The 27672-nt window shown below is 35.8% G+C and overlaps 2 long non-coding RNA genes across 2 annotated transcripts; both read left to right on the top strand.

The window, feature by feature from the left end:
• Positions 1 to 13844: 13844 nt before the first annotated feature.
• Positions 13845 to 15556, top strand: LOC142518267 (uncharacterized). The gene is made up of 3 exons (XR_012813503.1): positions 13845 to 13922; positions 14274 to 14499; positions 15452 to 15556. It is a non-coding gene; the product is annotated as an uncharacterized LOC142518267 (long non-coding RNA).
• A 2239-nt stretch (positions 15557 to 17795) lies between these two features.
• On the top strand, positions 17796 to 19370 carry LOC142518260 (uncharacterized). The gene is made up of 3 exons (XR_012813498.1): positions 17796 to 18099; positions 18203 to 18281; positions 18421 to 19370. It is a non-coding gene; the product is annotated as an uncharacterized LOC142518260 (long non-coding RNA).
• Positions 19371 to 27672: the final 8302 nt, after the last annotated feature.

The following is a 27672-nucleotide window of genomic DNA, read 5'->3' as shown; positions in this document are numbered from 1 at the left end:
AGGAAATTGAATGATGCGACTAGGAAAGATCATTTCCCTCTTCCCTTTATTGACCAGATGCTTGATAGAGTAAGTGGTTATCATTATTATTGCTTTCTAGATGGTTATTCCGGTTACAATCAGATTGTCATAGCACCGGAGGATCAAGAGAAGACTACCTTCACTTGCCCCTACGGTACATTTGATTTCAGGAGAATGTCATTTGGTCTTTGCAATGCACCTGCTACTTTTCAGACGTATATGATGGCCATATTTTCTGACATGGTCGAGGAAATAATGGAAGTTTTTATGGATGATATCTCTGTGTTTGGTTCATCATTTGACCATTGTTTGCAGAATCTAACGCTTGTTTTGCAGAGATTTCAGGCAAAGAATTTAGTGTTGAATTGGGAGAAATGCCATTTCATGGTCCCAGAAGGTATTGTGCTCGAGCATAAAATTTCGGCTAGAGGGATAGAAGTGGACAGAGCCAAAGTTGTGGCAATTGAAAATCTCCCACCGCCGAAGAATGTGAAAGGGATCCGAAGTTTCTTGGGACATGCTGGGTTCTATCGTCGTTATATTAAAGATTTCTCTAAAATTACTAGACCTTTATGTAATTTGTTAGAGAAGGATTCTACATTTATTTTTGACGATGATTGCTTGCTGGCGTTTAACAGGATCAAGACCGCACTTATTTCTGCGCCCATTATGATCGTACCTGATTGGAAGGAGCCATTTGAGCTCATGTGTGATGCTAGCGACTATGCTGTGGAAGCAGCATTGGGACAAAGACGAGACAAGATGTTAAAAGCTATCTACTATGCAAGTCGTACACTCAATGCAGCCCAACAGAATTACACAACTACTGAGAAAGAAATGCTAGCGGTGGTGTTTGCGTTCGACAAGTTCATAACATATCTTATAGGCACCAAGGTAACTGTTTTCACTGACCATGCAGCTCTTCGCTACTTGTTTGCCAAAAAGGATGCCAAGCCCAGGTTGATACGATGGATACTCCTACTTCAAGAATTTGACTTTGAAGTCAAAGACAAGAAAGGTTGTGAGAACCAGGTAGCATATCACTTGTCACGCCTAGAGCTGGAAGAAAGAATTGAAGGTGGAGTTATCAATGAATCGTTCCCGGACGAACAACTCTTCAAGGTAAATGTTACACATCCTTGGTTTGCAGATATAGCTAATTTTTTGGCTGCAGGGGAATTACCTTCAGATTTAACTTATCACCAAAAGAAGAAATTTCTTCATGATGCCAAGTTTTATTTGTGGGACGATCCCTTCCTGTTCAAGAGATGCGCTGATCAGATAATCAGACGATGTGTAGCTGAGGAAGAAGCGGGTAAGATTCTAGAGCAGTGTCATTCCTCACCCTACGGGGGACACTTTGGAGAATCAAGAACAGCAGCTAATGTATTACAGTCTGGTTTTTATTGGCCTAACCTGTTTAAGGACAGTTATACTTTGGTTAAGTCATGTGATAAATGCCAAAGAGTTGGCAATATTTCTAGACGACATGAATTACCACTAACAAATATTTTGGAGGTGGAACTCTTTGATGTCTGGGGTATTGACTTTATGGGTCCGTTCCCTTCCTCTTTTGGTCAATCTTACATTTTACTTGCTGTTGATTATGTATCCAAATGGGTGGAAGCAATTGCCACCAGCACTAATGATGCTCGAGTTGTTGCTAAGTTTGTCCACAGGAACATCTTCACAAGATTTGGAACGCCTAGAGCCATTATCAGTGATGAAGGTACGCATTTCTGTAACAAAATTTTTAACTCACTATTGGCCAAGTATGATGTGAAGCACAGGGTGACACTGGCATTCCACCCGCAAGCTAATGGGCAAGCAGAGGTATCCAACCGGGAGATCAAACAAATATTAGAAAAAACAGTGAAGAAAAACCGGAAGGATTGGGCGATCAAGCTAGATGACGCTTTATGGGCATACATGACTGCATACAAGACACCTATTGGGAAGTCACCTTATAGGTTGGTCTTTGGGAAAGCTTGTCATCTACCTTTGGAACTGGAGCACAAAGAATTTTGGGCTTTGAAAAAGCTAAATTTTGATATTGGAGCATCGGGAGAGCAACGACTGTTGCTGTTGAATGAGATGGAAGAATTCAGGAATGATGCATACGAGAATGCCAAGATATACAAGGAAAAGACCAAGAAATGGCACGACAAGCATATTCTTCGACGAGACTTCGAACCAGGGCAACAGGTGTTATTATTCAATTCTCGACTGAGGTTGTTCCCTGGTAAGTTAAAATCACGATGGTCTGGACCATTCACAGTGGAAACAGTGTACCCACACGGCGCAATTGAGTTAAAGTGCAACAATGGTCAGACATTTAAAGTCAATGGTCAGAGGGTCAAGCATTACTTTGGAAATGAAGTGCAACACATGGACAACATCCCACTGGGAGAACCAAAGTAGACTGAAGAAAGTCAGGCTGATGACGTTAAACCAAGCGCTGTGTGGGAGGCAATCCACGTTTACTTAATTTTTGCATTCGTTTTGTTTTTCTTATTTTATTTCAATTCCTTAGTTTATTAATGTTAATTTTCTCTATGCAAATATTAATGTGAATCGTTTTATTTTTCGCAGGTTATTTATTTAAAAAAAATATCGAGAATCGCTTGGAAAGAGTGCACCGCGCACATGCGCGACATATTTGCGCGCACAGGCGCGATAGTGGCAGAGAGTTCAGCGCATATGCGCCACTCCGGGTGCGCACATGAGCAAAAATTACAGAAAGGTCGGCGCATATGCGCCAATCCGGGCGCGCATATGCGCCACATCCCAGCATGCCGAGATAGTAGCATGGCGCATATGCGCCATTTTATATCGCGCATATGCGCGCGACCCAGTATAAAAAAAACCCTCAGATCGCGAATTTCTCTCAACAACACACTCTAATCCCCAGCCGCCGCTGCCGTCCTACCTCAGAAACCCACGCCGCCGCTGCCGCTCTACCGAAAGCCGCCACCGCCTACACAACTGCAATTTTTCCACCTACACTCCGATTTCTGGTAACTCTCTCGTGAAGTCAAAAGTTTTATTTCAAAATTTTTCTCAAATCTTGAGATTAGTTGAAGTTGGTGTCAATCTAGTGAGGAATTTGTGATATTGTGAAGTGGGTACGTCGAATTGGTATAAATCTTCTGTAATTGGATGTACGTTGAATTGCTTACTGGATTATTGGTGTGGTGCGATTATCGTGTTTAAATTTGGGGGTCCGATTAGCTTCGATTTTGGTCTCTCTGTGGTTGGGTTGATTGTGTGATTGTGATATTTGTTTATTGAGTTGATGGCACCAAAAAAGAAGTCGAAGAAGGGTGCCTCTTCCTCTTCAAGCTTCGATTCTCACAGGTTTTGGAACGAGGAGGCCCAACAAGTGTATGAGAGCTCGATGACTCGGTCTATTATCCCAGAGAGGGAATTTAATTTATCAACAATACGTGGTTTTATTAAGCGTGAACTGGAAAGAAGACAATGGGTTGAATTTGCTCAACCCCCTCTAGATGCTGTGATTTCTGTTGTGCGAGAGTTCTATGCCAATCTGCGGATACGGCATGACGAGTCAAAAGTACTGGTGCGAGGTAAGTTGGTATCGTTTGATTCTCAGACGATAAATTTGATCTATCAGATGCCAAGCCTCGAAGAAGACGAGTACAGTGAATTCTTAGAAAAGGGGGTTGATTATTCAGAGGTCATTCGGACCGTGTGTCAGGCGGGCGCCGTATGGAAAATGAGCTCGAGTGGTCCAATTTCGCTGAAGAAATCTGAGATGAACCCTAATGCTAGTGCGTGGACATCGTTCGTGTTGGCTCGGGTTCTCCCATCCTCGCATTACCACAATGTCACCAAAGACAAAGTTGCGCTTGTCTTTGCTATTTTGATGGGCAAATCTGTTAACTTGGGACGAATAATATATGGATCAATCATGAGAGCCGGCACAGGATTAGCTCCGGTCGCCCTTCCATGCCCTCACATTGTTACCGAACTATGCAGACAGGCCGGCGTCTCCTGGTCGCCTGATGAGCAAGTACTTAAGTCGAAGGCTCCCATCGTTGCTCCCTATATGCCTCCCGTTGATTCAGATGACGAGGACCTGCCACAGGCACAGTTTCCACCACCACCACCACCTGAGGGAGCCCGACAGCGCAGGGGAGACAGATTGAGACGACTAGAGAATGAGATGCAGGATCAAAGGCAGTTATTAGTTGATCAACGCCAGGTGCTGGACTCGCTTCAGTACCGCACGGACTCTTTCATGGGTTACATGATGGACTTCACCTCCGTTCTTGCTCAGCGATTCCCACCTTTAGATCCAGAGGATCCCATGTTTCCTCAGCCAACTGCTTGGCCACCACAGTATCCAGGACCACCACCACAGTATCCAGGACCTCCTCCACAGGCTCGACCCCAGCACATGGATGAGGATGTCGATGATGATCACGGCGAGCACTGACGCTCGTCGTGTGAGGTATGCTTGTCCCATTTCTTTCTTGTTTATACATTGAGGACAATGCATATTTTAAGTTTGGGGGGGTGATTTGAGTTTATTTGATGCTTTAGTGTTTAATTTTGATGTTCATTTATTTATTTAAAAAAAAAACTACTTAATTCAGTTTTTTTTGTTTTTTTTTCTTAGTCGTTAAATTATTTTTTTTTTTAGAATTGTGGAATTATGGTAATAACCAAACAATGATGAGAGTTGACCCGAAATTCATGTTGTTCCTTAATTACGAATCTGAATGCATGCTATCTTTACGTAACCGTTTACACACTAATTCATGATTGCTATGACTGTTGATACATCTGATGTCAAGAGAGTGTTCATGTGACTTGTGATTTGAATTATATGAATGGACTCCAAAACCTGCATGTTGATTACTTGTTGTTGAATTACGTGTTCACTAGCACAGAAATTATCCAGACAGTCTTTGAATTATGTTGGGCATGTGCTTCTTTGAATAATTTTCCAATTGTTAGCCCTTTGAGCCTAAATGAGAATGAGATGTGGAAATTCTTTCTGTTTGAACACCCGAAAGCATGATCATTCCGTGTCTGTTGATTGGTAAATTGAAAGTAGTCTAGAACTTGGTTTGGCACTCTTCGAGGCGAGATACGGGTACTGTGTGATTTAGGGATGATTTAGACGATTTTTGGAACGTTTGAACCTTTCAAGCCTACCCATAACATCATAATATACCCTAGTGTCCCATGTTTGAGTTTAATGAAAATCGGATGGAGTGTGCCAAGGCACACAAAAGCCCCCATTCGTATCAATTCTAAACTCCTACGTCAACTACCAACTTTTGAGCATATACACTAGTATCTACCGGAAACTGAGAGAAAACGAACCTGTGTATCACCACAAAAGTTCTTCGCCCTTGTGAGCGTATAAGAAGATCATCGAAAAAAAAAAGAAAGAAAACAAATAAAGAAGAAGAGGTGTTGAATAAAAAAATAAAAAAGGGGGAGAAAGAAAAAGTTGAATAAAGAGTAAAAGAGTATGACATGTGATGTGAAAAAGAGGATAAAATGGTGAAAATATTGTGGCAAGGCAAGTGGAAGTGAAACAAAAGGAAGGAGACGCGTGTTGAAAAATAAATTGGTTTGTTTTCTCTCACTTTTGACTCCCTACCTTCGTTTGAAGCCATCAGCCATAGCCTAACGTTATAAGCTTAAAAGACCTATTAACCAAGTCACACGTACCCAATATACTAGTGGAGAAGAGTTGCCAAAGTTAAGCCTATGGACACTTGAAAAATGCCGTCGATAGACATAGAATATGATTGTGTACATGTGCACATCTCATGATATTGGATTCTGTTTGGTTAATTACTGTCTTCAAGTTACCATTCTGTTCAGCCAGTAGTTACCCTTTAAGTCCTGTTTATTTGTGAAGGTGAATGTGTGCTTCAATGGTTTTGCTAATTACATGTGTGTCGAGGAGTCCAGAATTTTATGCAAAAGAAAAAGTTATGAACTTATTTTGGCATTTGGTTTGGGTAAACGAGAATAGCAAAACACACACGCACGTGAATTGTGAGTAATTTGGCATGTGCTTGATTCAATATCATGGAAACTGTAATCACTGAGGCTAGTGATTATCATTTTATTCCACAATTCTTGTTCGTTTAGTTACTTTCTTTAGGATGTGTTTAGTCGAGTCTAGCTAATGTTTTATTTATCATATTTTGCTCGGGATTAATAAAAGTTTAAGTTTGAGGGGATTTGATAAGTGCATTTTATGCACTTAAATTATTCTTATACTTCATATAGATTGTCAGTCTTTTTGGGCGGAATTACGCGCTTTTGTTGTTTTTTGGTGTAATTGCAGGAATCTAGGTGCGGGTACAACATGTGACGTGAAAACGAGCTAAAATGGCGCCTAGGAGAAGAAGTGTGAGCAATGACCCGAAGGGTGGAATGCAGTAAGCCCCGCGCATATGCGCGACTTATTCCCGCGCACTATGCGCGCAACTGGCAGAAAGATCGGTGCACATGCTCCCCCAAAGCCGCGCACATGCGCGACCCATACAGTGAGCCTCACGCATATGCGCCACTCAAGCCGCGCATATGCGCGAGAGACAACAGGCGACATCCAGAGGCGCGAGCTTTCAGAAATAAATAGGCTTCGGCGTGTTCTTTTTAGGGGTTCCGAAATATTTTACACGCAGCCGTCATATCACTCAAAAGAGAAGAGAAAAAGTCAGAGCACGGAGCACGGGACACGAAGAACGGAGATAGAAGACGTTGAATCCGGACACGGAGACGCACTTTCATCTCTCGCCAACACGTTCTTAATTCGGTTTCTTACTTTTACGTTTTTAATGATTACAAACAGGTTTTGTATTGATTTAAATTCGAGTATGAACTAATTTTATATTCTAGATATTGATGTAGTCTTGGTTGAACCTATGTTAGTGACATTTTGAATTTTCATGAATTAATTCGTCGTGTTTATTTGTGATTTCTCGTGATTAATGCTTTTGGATTACTGGCCATAATTCGATTGATCTAATAATTAAGATCCAACACTCGAGAGAGGGGATTGAAATTAGGACATGAGAAATCACATCGTTAGATATTTATAACGTGCAAAAGACGTATAACTCTGACGAATCCATAAGAGGACCTTGGTTGCATTTATTACGTGTTGCTTGATTTTGAATAGACATATTGAAATCGGTAATAGGTAATACAGTTCTATTTATCACTCGACAGAGGGAATAGAAAACAAATTGCGAGTTCTTGGTTAGTAAATACGATGCAATTTAATAACATGTTAGTTAATTTTGATTTAGCATAGGGGAAGCCAGACGAAATCATATCTCTAGATTTATTTCCTCAGTGAATTTTCTACTGCGTGCTAGAATTACAGGAATTGTTATTTTATTTGAATTAATTATAAACCAACCATTTGATTTGTCTAAATAAAGTCGAGCTATGTCAATTATGGTAATTAATATACAATTTTAAATAATTACTCTTCGTGGGATCGATATCTGTACTCAAATCAGTACTAAAACTTGACACCGTATACTTGCGGTAGTGAAAACACGCAACAACTAGTTAATTGTTTTATTTTAAAAATGGCTGCAATAATATTTTATATTTTTATGTTAGTGTTCGGCCGAAATCTTGGTAGAATTAAAAAAAATTTCTATTACTTTTTCAAGCAAAACGAATAGCAGACGTTTCAACTAAACTAATTGATCAACGTTACTTTAAATTGTCATTACTCTAAATTCTTAATTTGCCACAACATTATTCCACTAACGCTTAGATTTTCAAGTCCAATTGAATCACCATACAATGCACTTGATTGTCATTCCTTATAACATTATAACCCAGATATAACAAGGTTCTAAATATCCCTTCAAGCCTAAATCACCGAAATTCATATCATTTAAATCATTCAATTCTTATTTATTGCTAAACCAGTCCCCGAATTTCTTAAAAGTTGCAAAATTAATTTATAATTTCCTTGAAAATTATCCAATTGGTCTTTAGTTACAAAAATTTCACAATTACACATAAGTTCTTGGCGTTCCTAATTCCATTATATAGGTTTCCTGTAACACAAAATTCTATAATTTTAAGCTTATTAATCCCAAATCAATTCTCATAACCTATCTTACCTTTCCATCAAAACCTAAAATCCTAAATTATACATTTTTATACTTCTAAAGACCGTCGCAGTCTTTGAATCATTATTTATTTAATGAAATTATCATAAAATTAACTCAATTAGTAACCATGAATCATCAGTATTTTCTTAGAAAAACTACATGCCCCAAAAGCATTCAAAATCTTCATGACTAATTAATGACCAAAAAAGTAGAACATCAGTACTACTAACTAAAAATCAATATAATCAAATCATTTTCAATACTTTCCTAATATCCATTAGCCAAATTCTTAATCATGTCCAATTTCATCACAAAGCCAACATGCATGAAAATCATATAATTTATTATTTCATGTCACATCATTCATAAAAATTCTAAAGCATCTAACCTCGAAACATATAGACAGATAAACATGTATTGTAAAATGTATATCATATAAACATGCAGGTGATATCATAAAACTTTCAAAACATTTAAAACATGAAAATTATAGACTTGAGGCTTGAAGACTGAGCTTCTGAAGCTGGCGGTGGAACAACCCTCTATTCTACCGTTGCTCTAATACAAACTGAAACGTCTACTGTTTAAAATAACTGAAACGTATATTGCTTAAAATTCTACTGAAACTTTTTTTAAAGGGTATGACCGAAAATACTCGAACACAAAAACATTTAAATAAGTTAAACATGTGTTTTTAAAAGGTCATCTAATCTCTGAATAAAAATAGCTGTAGTTAATTAAATCTTAAAATAAAATCAATCTCCTATTCTACTGATTTAAAAGAGAAACTCGAACACATAACAACAGTCTGATGAATCAACAACATATCACAAGATTTAAAAAGCATTTAACCATATTGCTTAAACCCAAATCTCATAAACATATTACGCGGAAGAAATGCAAGGTCCTCGGATTTTCACGTGCACCCCCAGCTCAGCCTACTCAGTCTTCAGCGTCTCAAGTCTCCACATCAACATGCTTACCTACATCATTCACTCCTAGTGAGTTTAAAGACTCAACAAACCTGAACCGTGATAGCAAGTACATATACATCACATGCAACAATGAAAAGTACTGTAATTAAAATACCTTTCATGATCTTAAAAGCATGAACTTAAACATGTCATGTCAAAGCATAACATGTCCAAAACATGTCTCATCATATCAACATATACATGTTCATTTTCTTTATTTGAATTCAAAGCATTAGTTGTGACTTTCGTATCAGTTCTATTCGATGGATCCATCTACGTATAATCGTGGTACTCGGCGACGGGGACATCAGCAACAGTATTACCCATACACTGAGCCTTGGCCTTACATGTTCATTTTCGTTTTCGTGTTCCTATTAGTCACAACCAACTCTCATCCTTCAAAATATGTCAACAAATTCATCACTTATAAAAATCATACATATACGTAAATTTCCTTAAAATCAAACATGCAATGTATTTTCATATTTACATAAAAAGTCATGACCGATATAACATATACATTCTAAACATGTAAAATTGTGATCAGGGAGCTGCCAGGACTGCTAACTCGGCCCAGATGCAAATGACCATTTTGTCACTGGAAACCCTAATTGACCATTTGGCCCCTGGCCTCAAAATTTCGACCCGAAACCAACCAAACTCCTCAAAACACCTCAAAACATATTTATAATCAATATCTTGATGTAAACTCGAGCCTGTTTCATAAATTATATGATTTGTTTTAAAACTTGGACCGGGGTCCTGGTTTTAACCTGAATCAACCCCGAAATTAACAAAAACTTTTCAAGCCTAAACCATGCCTCAACCATACCCTACTAGTCTTTAAACCATCTAGACCAGCCCACTTAGACCCTTGAACATCACCTAAATGTTGCTGGATTTTCTTGCACCAAAACGAACCGGACCCTAATGCACTAAACCCTCAAAAATCATGACCGTAGACCAAACCAATGGGGACCAGACCTGAACCAATTCTTCCTAGCCCACCTCTGGACCTTCCTTGACCAACCTAGGTGCTGCCCTCGGCCCCATGCTCGTGCATCCCTCGGTTCCTCAAGAAACACACAATTTAGCCATCGTATCGTCCTAAATCGACTCCTAGCTCTTGGAACTCCCTTCTACTCAAGACCAGCCATGTATGGACCTCCCCCTAGGCCTCGGTTTGGATCCTTCTGGACCGCACCATGGCCTGGTTCAGCCCTCCTTGGCCGAGCCTACCCTTTCCCTTCACCTGACCAACCGCAAACCTTAGCCCCTCAAGGAGACAGATTGGCCCTCCCCCAAAACGCGACCAACTCGTGACTCCAGGACTTAGACACCTACTTACCCTTTGATGTGTTCAGCCCCCTAGCATCAGAAATCGGCAGGCCCTTTCATGACGACAACAAAAACCGTGAGTTACATGTCAACAAATGCATATTTCGTGACAAAACGATGCACAAACGATTCAACATAAAAGATTTAAACACTCCTTACGCAAACACACACACTTTAGCGTATATTATCATGAATGATGAGAAACAAAGGATTTATGGCCTGCCATTGCGATTAAAAGCTCAAAACCTTTGCGTAGAACGTGCACCGGAGAGGTGGGAAGGGATTTCTTTGAAAACCTGAGAGGATTTTCGAAGGGGAAGCTGATGAACAATTTGAAAAGCTGCTGCTGTTGAGGGGATGGGCGGCCGTGTGTTGGTGAGGGAGTTTAGGTTGGTTTAGGATTTTTAAAATGTAGGGTTAAGTTGTATAATTATGCACCCACTAAATAAAAATTAAAGGGATTAAAAGGATTTTTTACCCATTAAGCAACAAAATAGTCTCATTAAGCTCAATAACACTCTCGAAAAATATTTTACTTAGGTACGTTTTTGAAAATATTGCCCGAACCCTCAAAAAGTCTCCTGACTTGCTAAATTTTGCGTACCGATTTAAAATATGACCCGGCAAGTAAAAACACCCCACCAAGGCCCAACTTCGAAAATATCACTTAATTATACCATATATTAAATAATTAAAAATAAATTTTAAATAAAAACATTTTTCTTTAATTGTCACAAGTCTCTGTTCCTCGTTCGAGCGTAAAAAACTGCTAAAAGCTTTTATGCACGAAACTTTAATAAACCATGCAATAAAACACTTATTCTTGTCACAATCAAGTTTTAAATGCATTAAAAATAATTAATTAAAATACCTAAGAAATTTGATAACTTGCATACATGTGGCTCACGTGGACCTTCAAATTTTCGAAACATTACAGTTAAACTTCTTGGCATTCATTACTTGTCATTTCCATTTTATTCTTCTTTTAATTGGGTTTTGCTTTGGAATTATGTTTAAAAGAAAAGAAAAGAAAATAGTTGAGCATAAATTTGTCCTTTCTGTTTTATTCTTCCTCTAATTGGGTTTAATTTCCAGATTTTGTTTGTAGGAGTTTAGATTAAAATTTGACAGTTCATTGCAAGTTTACAGTGGCTTTGATTAAAGATATATTATTTGCGGCTGGAAGAATTGTTTGGGATGTTGTTGTACATAAGATTTTTGAGAAATATTATTGGCGATGTTTAATTTTGGAACATAATGATGCTGGTTTGATTTTCGAATATATTGATGTTGGTTTGATTTTGGAACATATTAATATTGTTGATGATTTGATTTTGGAATATGTTGTGATATTTGTTATGATTGTTTGTATATATATCGATAATTATCTAAAATTTTATTTATTAACTTGTTTATTAAAATATAGGTTTTATTGTATATTATTAAAAATAAAAAATAAACACAATAGCTTGCAACGCACTGTCGATATCATTTTCCTTGGCGTGCAAGGTGCTGAGGATGCCATTTTCCTCGACATGCAACCTGCTATTTATGCTATTCCTTGCGGTGTGCAGTGCGCTGCCGATGCCATATTTCGTGGTGTGCAGCGTGTTGTGGATGCCGGACCCACTACGGATGTTATTTTCCGCTACGTATAGTGCGCATTGTCAATAAATATGACTTTCAAGAGATTAATTATGCATTGTGTAATATACACCACGGAAAGTCGGTTTGAACCCCGCGTATAGTAATTTTTGTTGTAGTGGTACAAAGATTTGGCTTCCGAACTTTTACAAACAAATTTGTGCCTCTTAATTTATTGAATTAGTTTATTGTTATTGTTTTCAGATATATTATTAAAATATTTGATGTGTTAGGTAAAATACCAAAATATCGCATACAAATTATTTGATAAAATACTTTCACAAAACTGTTATATTATTTAAACCTGCATTTTTTTCAAGTGATTTCCAAAATATTTAGTTAGACTCTACAAAGTTATGTTGAGAGTCATCTGTTCGTTTTGAAAATCGAACTCGAAAACCAAACTCGATATAATTTTTCGGTATCTGTTTTATTTATGAACATTTCAAGAATGAGTTATTATAGCTTAAAAAAATTTTAAAATGTTTATTCACTTTTTTAAAACAATTTTTTGGTCCTAACAATTTTTATCGATTTTAAACATAATATTACATAACCATAATTTATTAGAAAATATCTTAAAATACGAATTTTGGGTCTTAGGCGTGTAGAGTGCAAGACATTACTTTACTTATTAAAAAATAATAAAATTTTAATTAAAAAAATTGTTGTGAAAAGCAAAGAATATAGAGAGGAGATTAAGAATATAGAGAGGAGAGAATGAGAAGTAATTATTTATTAATTATTTGAAATCTCTATTTATAGAGTAAATTTTTTAATATGAGAGAATGAGAAGTAATTATTTATTAATTATTTGAAATTTCTATTTATAGAGTAAATTTTTTAATACAGAGATGAGTGAATGAGAAGTAATTATTTATTAATTATATGAAATCTCTATTTATAGAGTAAATTTTTTAAACGGTCGAAGGATTTGATAATATAAGAAAAATATAATAAAATAATTAAATATAATAAAATGATAAAAAAAATTCCAATATATGCTAAACATTTTAAATAATATTTAGATAGTTTTATTACTATTTTATTAAAATATCATCAAATTAATATGTGATATAGTTGTGTGAATCCTACGAAAAAACGAATGAATCTTAACGATGGCTGCGATCTTGAAAATTTTGGTTAGATAATATTCTGATTATAGTAAAATAATTTATATTTCTTAATTTTAAAAAATCGATTCAATATGATATAACTAAATATTGACTATCTCTCAATTCCATGAAATATTTTGATAATATAACTTTTATATATATAAAAAATCCGTGTACTATTTCAGGAAATTTAATAAGTGTAGCATAGAATCTCATTCCAATAAAAATGAAATATTTTTGTTGAAAATTTCACCAGCAAATCGATTTTGTAGTTATGGACCAAATCGTGCTTCTAAATTAATAATATGATTTATTACCTAAAATATAATCAAGCATAGTTATATAGTAATATTTCTAATTTGTGCAAATGTGGATAATATTCAATAATCAAGCTTAATTAAGTAAAAAATTAGTGATATATAATTATAATCTGCGAATATATTTGCATATAGTTGTTTTCTTTTAATATTACAAACATATTCATGGATAAAGTAAATATGGTATTCATTGATATAATTTCATTTTTTTGGGATTCGAAAAGATTTGTCGTTAACTTCACAACTATTTTAAAGTTATATAAACTTCAATTCTTCACACAACAAAATCAGATAAAAAAAATGATAAAGATAAAAATCTATTTACTTCTCGTTTCAATCTTTTTCGCAGTTGTTACGTGGACATGTTATGCTAAAGAGCAAGTAAGTTATTGTTTATTGAAGATTTCTTACATTGAATCCATCTAATCCAAAAACTCATAGATATGTCATAAAATTCTTCCTACCCTGAAAATCATGAATGAAACGCTGTGATTTTTTTATTTATTTTCTGTCTTCCTATCTTGTTGCTATGGTGGGCACAAAGATGGGTAATAAGGAGACATTCATCTATTGGATATACAATTTTGATATGATCCATTACGTCTAATAAGTGTTTGTCATTTCATTGATCGATACAAATATGAGCACGGTTGATGAGTAGCATAACAAAATCATATATTTATATATTCTATGGTAGTCATAAAAATATTTATTTTAAATTTTTACTTTCAGCCAAAAACATGGTGCTTAGCGTTCGTCACTGCCTCCGTTGATGATTTTCTGAAATTTATGAATTTCGCATGTGCCTCGATTGTCGATTGTGGGCCGATTAAGCCAGGGGGTGTGTGTTATAAGCCAAATGTGGTGCTCTATCATGCATCGTTCGTTCTCAATTCCTACTATCGTCTGACAGGCTATTGTTGGAAAGAACTCGGGATTGTGTTGCATAGAAATTTATGTAAGAAAACAAATTTTTTTCTATTTTATTGTTGTATAATATATATATATATATATATATATATCTATATATATAGTTGATTTTAAAATAAATATAATATTGCGTACATTTTATATCTTTATTTTTAAATATAAGCAACTTCCCAAAATCTTGATTTGAATAGTTTTATGGCTAAATTTAGTTTAATGGAATTTAGTATATCTTAATTTTTTGTGTGAATTCGTATATAATTATATAAGGTATTTGTACAAACTTTTCGTCTAACTGAATTGGAAATTTCTTGAATTCGAATAGTTTAGTGTTTCCAATTTTTTTATAAACAAATTTCTTTCTCTATTTAGTTATTATATTTAATATCATATATGGTGGATTTTAAAGTGATTATAATATTGCATGCATTTTATATCCGTTTTTTTTTTATAATTTTTAAATCATTATTTTAAAACACAAAAAAAATTGAATAATCTTGAAATTGAATAGTTTTATAAAATTTAGTTTGATGGAATCTAGTGTATGGTAAAAAAAATATTATATGAGTAGGTATTTCAGAAGACGGTCTCACGAATCTTTATTCGTGAGACAGATCAATCATATCCATATTTACAATAAAATTAATATATTTGACATAAAAAGTAATATTTTTTCGTGTATGACCCATATAGAATATCTATTTCACAAAATTGACCCGTGAGACCGTCTCACAGAAGATTTTGTTTTAATATATTTATTATTTATAAAAAATTTTCGTATAAGTGAACTGAAAAATACTTGAGTTCGAATAATTTGACGGCCAATTTTTTTATGGGATTTAGATATATTAAATTTTATTTTTTAAATTAGCATATATAGTATTTGGATCATGAATAACACAAAATTTTTAGTGATATTATATATATTATGAGTTTTTCAGAGAAACTAATTTTTTAATTTTTTTTATGTTTATGTTTTGCAGCTGCCGGCAATTGCAATTATTTATAGAAGGGAGGCGGGAAATAACATAGCAGTACCGATTACGCCCGGAGTATAAATAATTAATTAATAACTGTGTTAATCATTTCGGATGTTAATGATAATATTTATTTTCTATAAACAGAATATGATTCCGCTATTTATTTATTTATTTATTTTTTTAATGTTTTTTAAAGAAGCTATTTCGAATAATTTTGTTCTTAATCATTTTTCTCCGAATGAATGAATATATATGTGTGTGTTGCTGTGTTAAATAAAAATTCAACCGCATAAAAGCGAATTTATTGTTTTTTTCATTGATTGATAATTGATATAAATAGTCAAATAAGTAACTTGTATTACTGTATGATTAAATCTACACTAAAATATATTATAAAAGTGTGAACTCAGAGTATACCTGTGGTTGAGGGCCTGAAGCAAAAATGAAAAATGGTAACTTTTATCACAAAAACCCATTGAGACGGTCTTACGAGTTAATTTTGTAAGACAGATATTCTATTTGAGTGACATCTAAAAAAGTATTATTTTTATGTCAAAAATATTGCTTTTTACCGTAAATATGATTATAGTTGACTCGTCTCACGAATAAAAATCCGTGAGACCGCCTCATAGACATCAACATGACTCTATGTAGGATCAAGTGAAGTGTTTAGAAATTGCGGGGGTGTGGGGTTAAATAAACACTTGATACAATTTTGTTTCTTCTGGTTTATTTAGCTGGGTTGGCAACTAAATTATGTATATTCTCGAGTGTCGATGTTAGTTTACTAATAATTAAGTGCGGAAAGAAGCTAAACTGACATATTAGAAAAATCATCAACAATGTTGGCTAAGTGAATTGAAAGGTAAACCAAATGTGGAAAATGCATAGATATGTTTATTTATGGATGTTCAGAGACTCAAACTTCTACATCACCCCTTCTTCTTTTTGGAAGGCTCACACTAGATAACTTAGGATTATACAAGTGATTTACATGATCTCAGTTCAGTTTGAACTTAAACAATGTCAAACTGAAACTCCTAGTATATCTCTGCTGATAATAGATAGTTTCCAAACTGCTATTCAAATGTAATAAATTACAATACTGATCGAGCAAAACTTGCACTGTAAAATCCTCGGTAAAAAATAACAAAATTCAAGCTCCATATAATCGGAAGTGTACGATGTCAAGTAATAATATAGTGTACATGAGTACGAGTATCGTTCATCTAGAGACTGTATTACACAATTATTATTTTCAACTATTAAACCTTTAGCAACGATGATTTGATTGATTCCTGACTACTAGAATGATCAAATAAAAAATTAACTAAATGATTCAAGGATTAGATGATGAAATGAACAAACTAAGATGATTAGTTAAAGATTCAAAGAAAAATGAATTTGTTGTGAATCTTGGTTCACTTATATCTCGTTAATTTAATTAATTCGATTCGACAACGATCCATGCTTTTGACAAGATTTCCAAAACAATTGAACACGTTCTCTCGAGCAATGCCAAACTAATTCAACAAAGTGATGTAATTAAATCTCTTTAATTATTTATACTGCCCGAACGCCAAATTTTCTATCAAAATGTATTCGGGAATTGGTGTTGGCGCTCGAGCGGTAAAGTTATACCTCTCGGTCACAAACACGAAAATTATTTTATCTAATTTTTTTTAAAATAATATATCTTAAAAAAACAGAAAACTCAAATAAATAAAATAAGATTAGGAAGGGAAAAAATTAGTTCTCAATTTATAGTCTAGAGCTAGACTGTAGGCTCCTCTCAGTTTTGATTTTCTTGGAATCGAGTGACTCTAATTTGTGGCTCCACTGCGCCACCCAAGTAGTGTTTCAATATTTGGACATTGACCGTGAAATGTTCATTCTTCCCATTTCAAAGTTATGGCTCCCGATGGGAACACCTTGGCAATCATATATGGTCCAGTCTACCTTGGTTTGAGTTTTCCAGGGAACAACCTCAGTCTTGAATTATATAGGAGCACTACCTCACCTTCCTTGAATTCTCTTGTAACAATGCGCCTGTCATGGGCTTCTTTTGTATATTTCTTGTATGACAGTGCTAGATCATAAGCTAGATTTCGGAATTCCTCTAGCTGGTCCAATTGTAAGGCCCTGTAATTAATTATCCGATAATTTGGTAGAATTAGAATAACTATTGAGTCGTAAATTAAAATAATTATTTATGCCAAATAAATTCAAGAAGTGTGTTAAAAATATGTATTTTAGAATATCAGAGAATTTAACGATATAAAATACATATAGAGTTTAAATAACATACGAGTTCTTAAAATAAGTTAAGTCCGGATAAATGGACTCAATTTATTAAATGTTGTGGTCAATTATTACACATATACACCACTTTATTAAATTAAAGATAAGGGGAAAGAAGCAAACCATTCCCGTAGCCTTTGTTTTCCTTTTTCTTCAAAATCTCGTCACCCTCATCACCTTCAAATTGAAGAGGCCATAACTTTACCGTCCAGCGTCGAAATCTTGAACGGTGTGAGGGGTTTTCTTCCTTACTTCAGTAGCTTCGTTTTGAACCATGAATCGCCACTTTTGATGCTCGTTTCAGTCCAAATCGAGGCATGTTCGTAGCTGCTGCTGTTCGTTCGGTTTAGGTGAGATTTAAGTTTAGTTCCTTGGAATTTTGTTGTGTGTTGGAGTGGGTTTTAAGCCTTGTGATTTCCCTGTAACTCCAGCTCATTTTCTGAATTTTTTTAGCTCGTGAACAGTAACTCCGACGATTTTTCGGTGGGTTATCGCCTCGAGACCGCTAGCGACTAGAGTAAACTTCGACCTTGTGAGTTCTTAGTCCGAAATTTCAGCTTCTAAGCGTGACAGTAGGCTGCCAAAATTTGGATTTTTACCCATTTTGATTTAAATTGTTTTCGGCGTTCGAAAAGCGTTTTATTGACATATTTATTGGATAATTATTGTAGCTTTGGTCATTGGAAATCTTCGAGGTATAATTCAGCGAGCCTATTAATTATGTCGAATCGTTTTGTGTTATATTGAAAGATATTATAGTATGGTTGTTATCGTTGGAATCAATCAATCTAAGGATTATCGAGTTGATAATGGTTGGAATGTAAATAATGATGAGTTGTGGAATTATTCGGCTTATTTTATTATTTTAGGTTGAGAGAGTTCAGTTTATCGTTCTTGAAGATCATTTTCGTGATATAGGTATGTTACAGATCGGTAACATATGACGGTAAAACATAAATTATGTTTAATTGTCATTCTGTGTTTCATTGATCGTGTTTATGAATTGTTGACTGTTGTAATTTGTTAAATGTCTTTGTTGTGATATATGTTTATTATTGTGACATATTATTGGCATTTAGCATAGGGCATACTGTTATGACATTCATGTTGAGCCCTATCGTTTTTGTTAGCCGTTGTTGATATCCATTGTTATCTGGCAATGTTGTTTATCTCGGGATCATAGTGTGGCTGATAGGCTTATACACATGAGACCGTAGATGTGATTGAAAAATCCCTGTGGTTAGTGCAGCCTTTTGAGGTGAGCGCTGGGATTGTGTCATCTAGTTCGTTTTTTTGTGTCATCCTGTTATATCGTATCAGCTGTATGGAGGCCGAGTCAGGGGTGTTATTCAGCACAGCTTGGCATACCTCGCATACTTGGCAGGACGGTTTAGCTGCATGACGATGTAGCTCCCCTGTGTTGTTGCTCAAGCATTATTCAGTTGTTATCGTACCGATTGTTGGCTCCTGTTATCCCGATTATTCGTTGAGCCTCTCATGCATTGCATATCACATTTGATTATATGATTATGCATGATTTCTGTTATTGTTGTTATTGTTGGACTGTTTCATACCAGAATCCTAACCTCAGTTGTTTACTTGGGGGCTGTTGTGGTTGCTTTTGGGCACCATGGTAGATCTTCTGAGTCGTTTTGCAGCATCAGGCTGAGGTTCCGCCAGTGGAGCTCGGGATTGAGGTTGGATTGCTTGGTTCTGTTCAGTGGAGTCTCCTAGTTAGTCTATATGTATGTCTTGGGTTTGTTTCAGTCTTGTATTGTAGTTTATTTGCCGGGGAGATGCCCCGTGTATCTGTAGTGGTATTTGGTTGTTTTTGCAATGTTCTGAGTCTACTCTGTGATATTTATGATCTGGTGAGTATTTGGTAAGTTCTAATTTTTGTTTAGTCCTTGGCCAGTGCGGCTATAGGTTGTTTAACCTTGGTTTTGTTTTAATGACTCTAGTTGGAGTATATTTTGATATAAATTGCTGCTTGAGTTTTTCGGGATGTCCTATTTACAGAGAGGTCATGTCGAAATTTTTCTAGGCCCTGAGGTCCATTTTAAATTATTTTAAACCATTTCCGCTTGTAAATCTAAATCAAACCATTATTGTTTGATCATTATTTGTCATTAGAGTAAATGGGCCTCACACCAATTGCAGCAATCATCGTTCACCTGCAGTAGCAAAATTGAAATTCAATGTTTTGGTTGCCCAATACGCTCGATGATCTAACTCCACAGGTAAATGACAAGCTTTACCAAAAAGAAACCTATAAGGTGTAGTGCTTATAGGTGTCTTAAAATCAGTTCTATATGCCAAAGAACGTCATCTAACCTCAAAGACCAGTCTTTCCGTGTTACGTACCGTACTCTTAAACTATTTAAAATTTGCGGAAAAATAAAGTTTTTCTTAAATACAAAATAAACTTTCAAATTTTGATCATCAATATACTGTTCATCCAAAATATTTGCAATAAGAGAGATTACAAATAAAGTTTGCCTAAGAAAAACACTTGTTTAAACATCGTAAACCATAACGTGAAATCAGAGTATTAAAATCGTCATTATAAAATCTTAAAACATGGGCGGTCCTTGGGTTTAGCCTCCTGCGCAGTCCAAGCCGGCACATTGATCCCCACCCCTCGTCTCCTCAAAATCATCCTCACATGCATCGATCAAGTCTAGTGAGTCTAAAGAATCAACATATATAAACTGGAGATAACAAGTACTACATAATAAAACCACATGCATCTTTAATGTAGGGCTTACATACTTGAAACTTGAACTTAATAGCATAAACATACTTGAAACTTGAACGTAGTAGCATAAACGTAGACATGCCATCATCATAAAACTTTTCTTAAATATACTTGCATCATACATACTTGAGCATACATAACATCATTTTGTGTAGAGATATGTTTCAAAGCAAGTGACCCATACATAAATGCGCCTGATCAGACTAAGCCACAGTATTAGGCTGGCAGGAAAAGTCCACTACCACATACATGAGCTCCCCGGTCATGCTTTACCGGGTTGATTGGTCACTGGTCATGCTTTACCACTTTCCAATCCTGATCTAAACCCGGTCATGCTTTACCGGGGTGGAGAGGTCCTTGGCCAAGTTCACCCACTTCCAAACCCGTTCATAATTTGGTCACAAGACATTAAGCACACCTCAAAACATAAAAAAATTTCTTTTGCACGTCGAACATACTTACTTGGCGCTGAGGGATTCGTGGATCTCGCTTGGGGCCACTGCTGCACATACTAACATGAGTTTGAATACCTATCTTGCATAACTTAGATGTATAGTCATGCTCACACCCAAAAATGAAAAATTTCCTTACGACATTCTAAATCTTTCGGGACTCGACCTCGTTTAATCACTGTACTAAATCATGACATCAAACCCCAAAACAATCCCTAAAATTTAATTTAAATTTATATATTTATTTATTTATTTTTTTTAGAAGTACACGAACCCCGTGTAAGGGTCCGGGTAGATGCTGGAATTTCGCATTTCGAAGGAAACAAGGGCACGGACCTCGTGTAAGGGTCCGTGTACCTACTGGAATTGTGAACCAACGGAATTCCCTACACTTGTGACCTAATCCTACTCACTCGATCATACGGACCGTGAACCAACACCTCAAAATCCATCCAAGGATGCTATGACACTGATTCAAACTCAAACAAACGACCCAAACAACTACGCAGCACAAACAACGTAACACAACTCGTGAACACGATAATTTAACACCAAAGCTTTTCCTACGACTTCTAATGCACCCAAGGACCATCGACATGAAATGAAGTATCAAAACTCATCCCAACATCATACTCAAAATACTTAAACGCAGCAGCGATCACCTAACGGTTCCCAGCGAAGCCTGCAACAATTAAACTTCAAGAACACGTCAAGAACATATTTTCATTAAATTACAGTTTGAGCAGTCCCACGAAAACGATCATAACTCACTCGTTCCATGTCCAAAAATTACGAATTTACTCTCAAATCGAAGGTATCGAAAATTTCTACGTTTTATATGTTGAAAATTTTTCAGAAAATCGACCGCAAATTCATAGTCTTTAAAATGACTGCAAATTTTGAGTTTCCAGATCTAAAATCATTTCAAAACCGATCCAACAAATTCTTGCTCAAACTTTTCACAACATACATGGATTTTTACGCATAATAAACATAAGAACATATAATATAACAAGATCGATGCATAAACAAAATATTATACATGCCTTTTATCTTTAAAAATTCTGAAACGAATACCAAAGTAGGAAAGGTGCTATGGTTGATCCAAAACGAACGTGACACGGTTCCTTGAAGAAAAGTGAACGAAAATATGCTGGTAAAATGCACAAGGATAGGGAGGCTGCTAGAACTCCAAGAACCCCAACTTTTCTTTTAAAATAATGAAATGAAAGTGCAATGAAATTGTGTGCGGGTGTAAATCGTGTAAGTGTGTGTGTGTCTAACGTGTATGTGTTTAGATTTAATTAGGGGTAATAAAATGCTTAATTAAAAATAAAAGTGTTAATTAAAAAGTTAATCCTCCTTAATTTTTACAAAATCCCATAATTAACAAAATAAAACACAAAAATGCTAACTTTAAAAGTTTTAAAATTCTAAAAATCACCTAGTAAATTAAATTAGGCTTTAAAAATGCTAAAAACTTAATAAATAATTTAAAATACCTCAATCCTAATTTAAAATAAAATATCACATTTTAAAATTGCCAAAATCGTCGCCAGTCTCTTTTCCTCGATCCTGCATCGAATAATTGCCTGAAACATGAAACTCGAAAAAAAAATTTAAAGTGCATCACATAAACATAAATAATTTAAAATAATTAAATTTCATAAATCATGCATCACTAAACTCAGTTTAAAATTAAATAAATGATTTAACAATTTAATTAAATGCATGGGTTTTACGTGTATTGAATTTGGGCTCTACATTGCGAATTAACTCCTTCGACCTTTTCCAAAATCCTCTTGATCTCATGATTCGACACCTCAACTTGACCACTTGTTTGGGGGTGATAGGGATTAGAGATCTTACGAGTGACACCATATTTAGCCAACAGTTTTTCAAAAAGTTTTTGCAAAAGTGGATGCCACAATCACTAATGATGGCTCATGGCGTTACAAATCTATTAAAATTATTTTTCTTCAAAAATTTCAGTACAACTTGAGTATCATTCGTGGCATATGATTCCGCCTCCACCCATTGGAGACATAGTCAACCACAATCAAAATGTATTTTTTTTGTGAAAGATTTTGGAAACAGTCCCATGAAATATATCCCCCAAACATCAAAAACTTCGCACTCAATGATATTATTCAAAGGCATCTCATGTCGATTAGAAATGTTACCTGTGCACTGGCATCAATCACAAGCAAGGAAAAATGAACGTTCATCTTTGAAAAGAGTTGGCTAATAAAAACCACATTCAAGTACCTTAGATGTCGTTCGTGTTTGTTCAAAATGACTACCTACCTCGCGGTAATGACAGTGACTAAGTATCTGTCCTATCTCTTCCTCCGCCACACATTTCCTTATCATGGCATCTGCACAAATTTTGAACAAGAATAGTTCCTCCCGAAAATAATATTTAATGTTCGAAAATAATTTCGTTCTTTGGTGAAATGTTAGATTTGGGTGGTGTGAGTCTGTAACAAGAAAATTAGCAAAATCTGCATACCATGGACAATTTTGAATCACTAACAATTGTTCATCAGGAAACCAATCATCTATCTCGTCATTTACATATTCTTTGCTTATATGCTCCAGCCTATAAAGATGATCAACTACCACGTTCTATACACCTTTTTTATCTTTTATTTCAAGACCAAACTCTTGAAAAAGTAAAATCCACCTAAGCAATCATGGTTTGACCTCTTTATTAGCAAGCAAGTACTTAAGTGCAGAGTGATCAGTATAAACAATGACTTTTGACAAAACAAGATATGAATGGAACTTATCAAGAGCAAATACCACTGAAAATAATTGCTTCTCAGTTGTTGCATAATTTAATTGTGCTTCATCTAAAGTCTTACTTGCATAGTATATGGTGTGAAATAATTTGTTCCTCTTTTGGCCTAGACTAGCACCAACCACAGTATCACTATCATCACACATTACCTCAAAGGGGAGATCCCAATCGGGTGCCTCCAAAAACGGACATGTCACCAAGCACTCCTTTAAGTTCTCATATGCCTGCAGATAGTCATAATTGAAATCAAACGACACTTATTTCATAAGTAGAGAGGATAGCGGCTTGGCAATTTTAGAAAAAATATCTAATGAAACGCCGGTAAAAATCGACGTGCTCTAGAAAACTTCTAACTCCCTTTATTGATGTCGATGGTGGTAGATTCTTGATGACTTCCACTTTTGCCTTGTCCACCTCAATCCCTTGTACAGAAATCTTGTGTCCTAGCACAATCCCTTCTTGTACCCTGAAATTGCACTTCTACCAATTCGGCACCAGGTTTATTTCCTCACACCTCCTCAATATCAAGTTAAGATTCTGCAAACACTCATCAAATGTTGCCCCAAAGATAGAGAAGTCATCCATAAATAATTCCAGAAACGTTTCAATCATATCATGGTATATAGCAGTCTTGCATCGTGGAAAAGTGCCAGGGGCATTACAGAGACCAAAGGGCATACATCTGAAGGAAAAAGTGCCATAAGGATAAGTGAAAGTGGTTTTCTCTTGGTCCTCTGGTGCAATAGTGATCTGAATGTACCCCGAGTACCCATTTAGGAAACAATAAAATTCATGACCTGCTAATGTTTCTAACATCTAATCAATAAATGGAAGGGGAAAGTTGTATTTACGGATGCGATCATTCATCTTTCTATAATCAATACACACTCTCCACCTCGTAACAGTATTAGTGGGAATAAGTTCATATTTCTCATTAGTAATCACAATCATCCAACCCTTATTAGGCACACATTGAACAAGACTTACCCATCCACTATCAGAAATAGGATGGATAATACCTACATCAAGAAGTTTGATTGTCTCGGCCTTCACTACATCTTGCATCTTTGGGTTGAGTCTTCTCTGAGGTTGCACGAAGGGCGAATACTTCTATTCCATCAGGATTTGATTGATCAAGAAGGAAATCCAAAAGGTACATGCAGATTGATGGATTTATTCCATTGATGTCTGCCACTTTCCAGGCAAATGCACTTTTGTGCTTTTTAAGGATCTTAATAGTTTGTCCTCCAATGCATCTGTCAAAACAGCAGAAATAATGATAGGTAATTTGTTATTCTCACCTAAGTACACATACTTTAGGTATGGAGGCAGTGGTTTCAGCTCAAGTGTTGGTGGTTCCTTGATGCTTGACTTTTGAGTGGCCAAGTCTCTTCGATCCCACAGATCCTCTAGTTTCATCCTTACTGGCTTCTTCCATGGATTTTTTGCATTAAAGTATGCCACTATTTCAGAAATTTTCTTTATCCAGTTCATTCTCCTTCAATTTAGTAGGGAGGGTGGCTTTCAATGGATCCTTCATAGCATCCTTGCACAAAATTACACACAAGTGAATCCAAAGCATCAACTCTAAAACAATCATTAGTGTGCAATGTGTGATTAAGAGCATTGAAAACATCAAAAGTGATTTCGTCCTCTCTCACCCTCAATCTCAACTTCCCTTCTTGTACATCAATCAAGGCCTTGCTAGTTGAAATGAATGATCTGCCCAAAATTAAAGGCATCTCCATATCTTCATGCATGTCGAGCACCACAAAATCTGCAGGAAATATAAATTTTTACACTTTCACAGTACATCCTCTATGACTCCATGTGGATACTTGAAAGATCTGTCTGCTAGCTGCAAAAACATCCTTGTTGGCTTAGGCTCTCTCAACTCCAGTTTCTTAAATACAGAAAAAGGCATAAGGTTAATACTTGCACCAATATCACATAAAGCTTTATGAAAAACAACATCACCAATCATGAAAAGAATATAAAAACTCCTTGGATCCTTGAGTTTTGGTGGGATCTCTTTTTGCACCAATGCCGAGCATTTTTCAGTTAAATTGACAGTCATATGATCTTCTCACTTCCTCTTATTTGCTAACATGTCCTTCAAAAATTTAGCATAACTAGGCATTTGTATCAAGACATCACTAAAATGAATATTAATGTGCAATTTCTTAAATACTTCAAGGAACTCACCGAATTAAGCATCAATTTTAGCTTTTTTCAATGTTGCAGGAAAAGGTAGAGAATAACATTTCTAGCTTGTGTAGTTGGTGTCGGTGTAGAGTTAGAAGACTCCCTTGGATGCATTAGCTGATTCCTCTCTTTTCTCCCCATTTTCATCATCTTCTTGTTCAAGTATATTTCAATTCCTCAATGCTAAGTCTTCACTTGCTCTTTCGGATTAGTTTTAGTGTTGCTTGGCAAGGTGCCTGGCTCTCTACTAGCGATCATCTTAGCCAACTGTCCTATCTGATTCTCCAACTCTTTTATCGATGCATCCTTGTTCTGTAGTCAAGTTTCGATGGATGAGATAAATTTAGACATCATCTGCTCCAAATTAGAGTTTTCCTCTCTAGGATCAGGTCTATACATCAGGTTCTTTCCATATCGTTGTTCTCCCTGTGGGCGACTCTGACTGTTTTGACCACCCCATGAGAATTTGGGATGTTGCCTACATCCAGGATTAAATGTGTTCGAGTATGGATCATTCCTAGGATGGTTTTGAGTCCCCACATGATTCACTGGTGTCTCGTCTTGCACATAGAAAGTATTACTGTCTTGACAATCCTTAGCAGAATATTCCCCTCCGCATTTATCACATAATATCTCTTGAAGGCGCATCGCCGTCCCACTCACATTCAAGCTATCTATCTTCCTATTCAGTACTTCTAATTGCGCAGTGACAACAAAGAAATTAGTTTACTGGTGAACTTCTACACTTTTCCTCTGATGGTTTCTCTCAGATTGAGGATGATAACTGCTAGCAGCCATCTTCTCCAACAACTCATCCTTCTTCAGCAGTTTTTCTCAAAAGATTTTCACAGGCCGAAACATCTATCATGGTACGATTAGAAGATATTAGACCATAATAAAAAGTTTGGACAACTAACCCAAGATGCAGCTCATGATGTGGGCATCTTCGCAGTAAATCTTTTCTCCCAGGTCTCGTAAAGTGACTCTTGCTCAAATTGAGAAAAGGTGGTTATGTCCACTTGCAACTTCATGGTTTTTGATGGAGGAAAATATTTCATGAGAAATGCCTTGGCCATATCTTCCCAAGTCGTGATTGAACCTACAGGAAAATAATTCAACCAAGCTTTAGCTTTGTCACTTAAAGAGAGGAAACAAATGCAATCTAACAGCATCATCAGATACTCCATTAAATTTAAAAGTATCGCAAATTTCAATAAAGTCTGCGATGTGAGTGTTTGAATCATCTAGCACAGTTCCCCCAAACTAGACAATATTCTGAATCATCTGAATAATGGCTGGCTTGATCTCAAACCGGTTCGCCCTGATGGTTGGTCTCACTGTGCTTGGACGTGCTCCATCAAGAGAAGGCTGTGCAAACTCCAACATGGGTATGAGCCTTGGCTCCTCGTGTGAAGACCCAAAATTTTGCATTAAAAAGAGATAAAGTACCAAGTTGATTTTAATTTTGCATTGAAGATTAATTATGTCATTGAGGAGAATAAATTTTCATGCAACCTTTGGCATGGAGGGGGAAGTCCTAAAATCACATTGGTAACATTTAAGTCCATAAACCATGCAACCTTTGGCATGGAGAGGGAAAACCTAAAGACACATTGGTGATTACATGCCATAAATCATGCAACCTTTGGCATGGAGGAGGAATACTTAAATTCATATTGGTGCCTATAAAAAGTGGCAAAGGAAT

Source organism: Primulina tabacum, chromosome 1, assembly GCF_025594145.1.
Source record: "Primulina tabacum isolate GXHZ01 chromosome 1, ASM2559414v2, whole genome shotgun sequence".
Classification (NCBI taxonomy): domain Eukaryota; kingdom Viridiplantae; phylum Streptophyta; class Magnoliopsida; order Lamiales; family Gesneriaceae; genus Primulina; species Primulina tabacum.
The sequence above is the reverse complement of the archived record's forward strand: the minus strand, read 5'-3'. Positions and strand labels throughout refer to the sequence as shown.